Genomic DNA, 6,820 nt, shown 5'->3' with positions numbered 1-6,820 from the left:
AATCATGAGAAGAATACAGAATTAGCATCCAAGATATCAGAAACCAATAAAAAATAGTGATGGCAAAATGCTGTGGTGTATCACCTTGTTTTGGTGTATTTGAGTGCAATCTATTATTTTAAAGCTCAGATATTCTATTCTTCTTGCATTTTTAAGCAGCTTATTGAAAAAGTATTTCTAAGACAATTAAAAAAAAACAAACCAACCAAACAACTGCTTAAGAGTTTAATGGATCTTTTAAGTACAAATGGACTGGCTATTTCTGGCCAGCCAGGCCAACTGAATTGTCTGGTGTGCATCTCGTAAGTATTCTTTCTCAAGAAATGCAATATAAATAGAAATGAAAATGGTCCATCTCAGTATTTTGTAAATTATAATGTTCCTCTCGGATATCAGAGAACTGGGGACCTAGTGCAGCAATTTTGCAAACAGTTTTGGTTGAGCTGAACATGTAGTAATGTAAGAAAAAAAAACTTGTCCCAGGACAAGTCTGGACAGACTAAGTCTGATCATGGGCAGTGAGGCTGTGGCTCTATGGGGTGTTTAACAGCTGTGCCTGCTGCATATGCCTTACTGGCTGGATTTTGTAAGCAGGGACTTAGTAATTCTGGTGTTATTTTCTAGTTCTAGCTTCCTCCACACTGTTAATGTCACCTTTTATCTCTCATTATAATATAATGTTTGGACTAGTCTTTGCAGGAAATGTTCCTGTTAGAATGTCAAAGATTAAGAGCTGATGGGCTTTCCTGAGGACTCCTGTGTGCACCAGTGAAAATTAAGCATCTGTCAGCAAATATAATCTCTCTAGTAAATGTTTGCCTGCACGTTTCTAAGCACTACAAAATTGTATTGGCGAATTATTCAGACAGGCCAATTAACTTTCCTTCAAGCATTTACTCTGGAAAATAACCAGACTATAACCCTCAAGGTTATTTTAAATTTCATGTACTCACAAGGATTTCCATATCACAACATATCCCATGTGGTGATTTTTATATGCCCACTCAAGCTTTCCATTGAATAGATTCAGCATGGATCAGATGCTCTGGGTTACACCTCCACTGGAGACGGTGGAGAGGGAAGTAGATTTGGTCCATCATCAAAAGTTCACTACACTGAAGTATAATATATGGAGAAGAGGTGGTAAAATGGCTTCTTTCAGTAAAGAAAAAAATTATGCAATGAAAGGCAGTGGGTGCAGTGTTACCCATTATAGCCTTGGGATTTAGAGGTATATTGTTCAGGCACTTCTCCCTTTCTCAAGGGTTGTGTGTTTACCCTAGATGAGACAGCCCAGATCATGGAGAGAATGGTCTGATCTGTATCCTTGCCCAATAAATCAGCTTCCAGCAAAGCTGGGCTTTGTACTTTAGTGGAAGGCACAGCTGAGCTCAGGTTTGGTGGTTTGGCATCCCTTGCAATCATTGGCCAAGAGATGCAATGTGATAACGCCTTGGTCCTGAGCAGCTTATTAAAAAACATGGGGAAATAAATGACAACCAGAGAGGCTGGTGGGGGAACCCATTCAAAGAGTGGTTGAACAGGCAGCCGGTTACTCCTGCATAGCACCAAGCATGTGGCAAATAGAAGGTATAGCTCAGAGTTTTGTTAATATGCTGCTGATAGCATATACAGCTACATACATTCCTAAAATGTCTACATTTCTTCCTAAAACTACACACCCAGACATTCTATTCTTGAGAATAAGGGAGATGGAATATAGGATGTTTTATCCTGAGCTTCAGTAAATTTAAGGAAAGTCTCTTGCTTAATTGGTTTTGCAATTTTTCGTTTCCAGTGTTCAGTGGCAAGTAAAATAATTATTCATATGCATGGACTGAAATTCAAGCTCCCCATATGCACAAACACATTCATGTTGGGGTTTGAAGACCCCATGCTTCATGCTTTGATTGCTGTATGTGGGCTTTTGTGCCTTTGGAATGGCTGTACAGGAAATTTTCTTGTTTAAAAGCTATAACCTCTGCTAGGCTGCTCACAAAAAATCCCATTTATTTTAAGCAATCAGCTATTGATGAATCAGTATATCAGAGCTATAAGCCCTCTATATGTAGCTATGATACAATGCTATCTTCCACATTATATGTGTTGTAAAACAATCATGTCTTTGGATCATGCTAAGTAACATCTGAAGCCATATCCCGCTCCCTCTTTGAAGACTGTGTTTCCTCAGCCTTATCTCCATGCACACCATGGCCAGTTCTTATGTACTGCATAAGATTAATACAATATTTAGGCAATACGTTCATGCCATCTGTTAATTTCATGGCAAATTCACCGAGAGCTGGAAAAAAGATGAAGGGAGCCAAAGTGTTCTGTGGAGAACACTCCTTGAGAAGATAGATGTCAACTTGTTTCTAGATTGTGCTGTGGTCCTCTGCCTTTGTAAAAAGCCAGAAGAGCAGTTGACCCCATCTCCAGACTCAGCTGCAAGAACAGGAGCAGCAGAGACAAATCTGAAAAGCAATCACATGATAAGAGACCCGATAAGGCTGAAAAGTTTCATGCTGGTTGTGAATTCAAGCATAATAGTCCGATGGAAATTCCACAGTGTTGTGTCGTGTGGGTTTTTTTTATTCATGTGTGTGGTGTTTCTATTTGTTTCTGAATGCTTATTATATAAGTATGGCTAAGTGGGCTAAGTGGAGCTCTTTAAGAAAGAAAAAAAACCTCTACATAACCATATTTAGGAAGAAAATTGAACTGTTTTTTAAAAACTGAGGAGAATGTATGCTGTCATCCTTATCTATCTCTCTGCAAACTTCATTTAACTTATATTGACAAAGACCGATGGCTAAAATAGTTAAGATCAGGGATAAGAAATTGATTTGGAGAGAAAATTCTTCAATTTTTATTATTTTTATTTGCATGGATGCTGGTGAAAAAATCTGGGCAATACATTGGCACCTGTGCAGTGGAGCTGCTCTTTGTTATACCTATTTTTACAGAAAATCACTTTTATGCAATGGTGAGGGAGGATATATCAGTAAATAAAGCTTGGTCCTGGAAATTAGTGCCTAAGATAGGTGTCCAACCTTTCTAGCCTTTTTTTAAACTCTGCCTGGCCTTTTAGTCTTACTGTGAACATTTTATTCAGCTCTAATTTTAACTTCTTTCTGTTTTTATGTTTCTGAGAGAAGCTTTTTAAAATTCATCTCGGGAGATCCTTTCCCTTGTGACATTATTCCATTCTGTTCTTCACAGAAATCAGGTTATATCCTTCCTAATTGGATTTCGGTAATTTTTTTTTAATATAAAATTTTGAAAGCTTAGACTTTTGCTAAAAGCTGAATTTGAGAAACTGTCCCTCTGAAGTCTTAAAGAACTTAACCTCCTAGTTTGTGTTCTGGCCTCATTGTCCTACTCCTCCTCGTCACTATTGTTATCACCGCTATTGTTATCAGTCCATCACTGTAAAGTATAGAAAGGTAAAAATTTTCAACACATCCCACTGTTAAAATAAATCAACAGCAAAACCAGAATTCTAGGACTTTTTTCTTGACTCTTCTGTATTTCTTGAGCTCATTAGAAATGCATGCATGGAAAATTTAGGTCTAACTACTTTGCTTGATATAAGTGAGGTAGAATTTGGAAATACTGATTTACAGAACTATTCTAATGTCCAGAAAACTTATTAGGATATTACTGTTCATTAGAAAGGAGAGAAAAATACTTTTTCTGCTTTGTATTTATATTTGTCTCAGGATGGCTTTTAGTAACTAAGTACTTAATTAAGTTACAGTAGTAATATAACCGTAGAAACATGATAATGAATGGAAATGTAAGTGTAAAACAATCATCTGTATCATGATGAATAATAAAGTTATCCAAATCCATGTTAGGATGTGCTAAAAATTATTTTGTAAACAGATGAAACTAATATGTCATTCTTTTGAGCTTTCCTAGAGCTGATGTATCTTGTTCTTGGTTTGTCAGATGTTGTTGAAAGTACATGAAGTCATAGGCAGAGACTGGGATGGGTGATAGATGTTTCTGCTTTAGCAGTAAAAGGTTTTATAACCCCATGGTTGAGGCTCTGGTAAAGTAAGGCCATCACTTTAATATTAATGAATGACTTGACAAGTCAGGAAAACCTCAGTTAGGATCTATCCTTGCTCTAAACTGCAGGTCAAAGAGAGGCAGCTCTTCAGGCACAAGTGGCATCACTTTAATCCAGGCAGGTTTGCCACACAAGCAGAAGCGTCACCAACCTGTGTTTCTGTTTGGAAGTGTGAAGCCTATGACCAAAGACTGTTCCAAATCTCCTTTAACGAATCCTCAACTGACTTGTACTAATCTTACACTAACCTGGAACAGAATTCCTCTCAGCCCCCATTGCTTCATTTTATTTTTTTCAGGCTTTGGTCTCCATCCCCACAGACCTTGTTTAAGGCACTCATTGTTATAGCTTAGTAGCCATTTTGGTGAAGATCTAGCCATTTTGGCCCAGATCTATTGTTCTCTATCTAGTTATTTACAACTAAATAACCCCTTTATGACTCTTCTCCTTTTCCTGAGAAATAACTGAAAGTCATTTTCCAATTTTGCTGCCATTAGGAAGAAGAAGAACAGATTGATTCCTCATGTTATATTGCAAGAGGGTCTGCATAGGAACAAAAAACTGTTCTCCAGGACCTGATTTCTCAGTTCGGTGTAATCTGATTCCTCTTTCTACATCCCACCATGTTGTACCGACCATCACCTGTACACAGGCACCAACCAGTCAGGGATTATATTATTGTGCAGCATTTGCAGGAGCAGAAGACAATTTTAAGAAGTGGCAGATCTTTTTTTCTAGAGCACAGTTATTCCTTGTGGATTGGTAGAGTAATAAAACAAAATTAATCAAGGGTCCAGATCAACGAAATATTTGTTGTTAAATTTCAGAGACACTGCCCAGCTCTTTTAGGTGGTTGTTTTCCCTCATGTCTCTTCTCCTGTGCTTTAATAATCTGCACTATTTTTATTTATCATGAACAACTAGTCTCAGACTAAATTAAACCACCAGGACCTTAATTTGCCAAGCATCACCTAGGGTTTTTTGTTTAATTAAACATACTTGAACTATTCTAACTAAAAAGGCCAAAGAATATTAATCAAAGGAAATGCTATCTAAAAAAGTAATTGCTCATTCGATATGGGCACCTCAGGTTAAATATCTCAAAGGAACAGCCACGTTTTGAACTTCTGAAGTTTCAGCTAAAATACTGTTCCTGAAAGGAAGTAGTCTTTTTCAGTAACTGGATTCAGTAAGATCTAAATACATTGTGCTTGTTGCTTTGCCTGCAGTGCAATTACCATGGTAATTCTTTAGCTGTTACCTAAGTATGCTTTAAACCAAAGACTGTACACAAACATTTCCAGATTAATTTTTTGTTATGAATTTATTCTGCAGATAATTTTTAATTATATATTCTGAACTTTATATAGTCTGAACTTTCTGAAGCAACAGTTTATAGAACAGCAAACAAGTGAAATGGTTTGTACCTACATCTGTATACCAAATTCTCTCCCAGAAGTTCTGAAGTACTTAAGAAAATGTTCAAGTGTGTGTATAAGGTTTTTGTGACTGTGCATACTGTATACAGTTACTACAGCTCTTCTTAAAATATAGCTGTTTCTGGTGTGGAATAAATTGTCTGTTTAACAAGGTGTATCACACTTTGCTGCAGTTTAGGATGGAAAATAAGGGAGACTGAGTTTGTCTAAAACTTAAGGGAAAGGTGGGAAGAAGAGCCTTCATTATTTGAATAGAAATCAAAAATGAGATTAGGCATGTGTGTTAGTCTTAACAATAGATTTCACCATTGCCATACATACATCTGACAGACTTTAGAAGTCATAGATAAACAATTATTGAATGGAAACAGAAAACGGCTCAAATATGATACTATCTCAGCTGTGCACAGTGCTAAGCTCTATTTAAAACTCCTATGCAACTGCATCTGTTCAACAAACTGGTACCAATGAACATTTTGTTTGGCAAAATAAATGAGAAAAAGATAAACTACAGAGAAAATTATTCCCCCTGCAGATTTGGTTTGATAAGTAATAGTATATCCAAGTAGAATAAAAGAAATAAAGCTCCAATTGTAGGAAGTGAATGAAGAAATCCAGCTTTGCCATGTCTATCTCCTCTGCTCCGTCTCTACCACAGCCCCCCTTGGTGATCAGAAAATCCCTCAGCAAACACTGCAGGATTGCTTCTCAGTGATGTCAGGGGTCTGACTCACCTGCCTCTTTGCTTCTGTTTGTGTTTTTTTCCACAATAACAGTTTATATTTTTTATATACTTTATTTTTAATATACTATACTTTTTTTTATTAAATATATAATGGCAAAGAAAGGAAACTGGACAACCCCAGGTGAGTCAGGATGACAATGGACACTTTCTTCATCAGTGTGTCCTACCTGTTAACCTGGAATAACAGGTTAGCACTACCATTCTGGCAGCAATAAAAGGTGCAGGCTTATTTACTAGACACTAAGAGCAGTGATTTATTTTACACAGGTCCTTGAACAGATATCAAAGAGTTTAGGTCACTAAAGACGTATCTGGCAGTGATATATGATGTTGTCTATAAATACCAATTACTTGAGCTGTTAGGTCCAGAGAGGGAGAAAGATCAGTCAAAAAGCCTTCAGGGGAAGATGGGGAGTAGGGGGAAAACAGGAAAAAAAGAGGAAGTTAGACTAAAACACATCCAGCCCCAGGATGGTGACAACCTGGAAGAGCAGTTTGTCCCCTTAGTGGGGACAGCTAGCAGGTCCAGCAGAAAAAAGCTACCCTAACATTACAGGA

This window comes from Columba livia, chromosome 6, assembly GCF_036013475.1.
Source record: "Columba livia isolate bColLiv1 breed racing homer chromosome 6, bColLiv1.pat.W.v2, whole genome shotgun sequence".
Taxonomy (NCBI): domain Eukaryota; kingdom Metazoa; phylum Chordata; class Aves; order Columbiformes; family Columbidae; genus Columba; species Columba livia.
Note: the sequence above shows the minus strand (reverse complement) of the source record.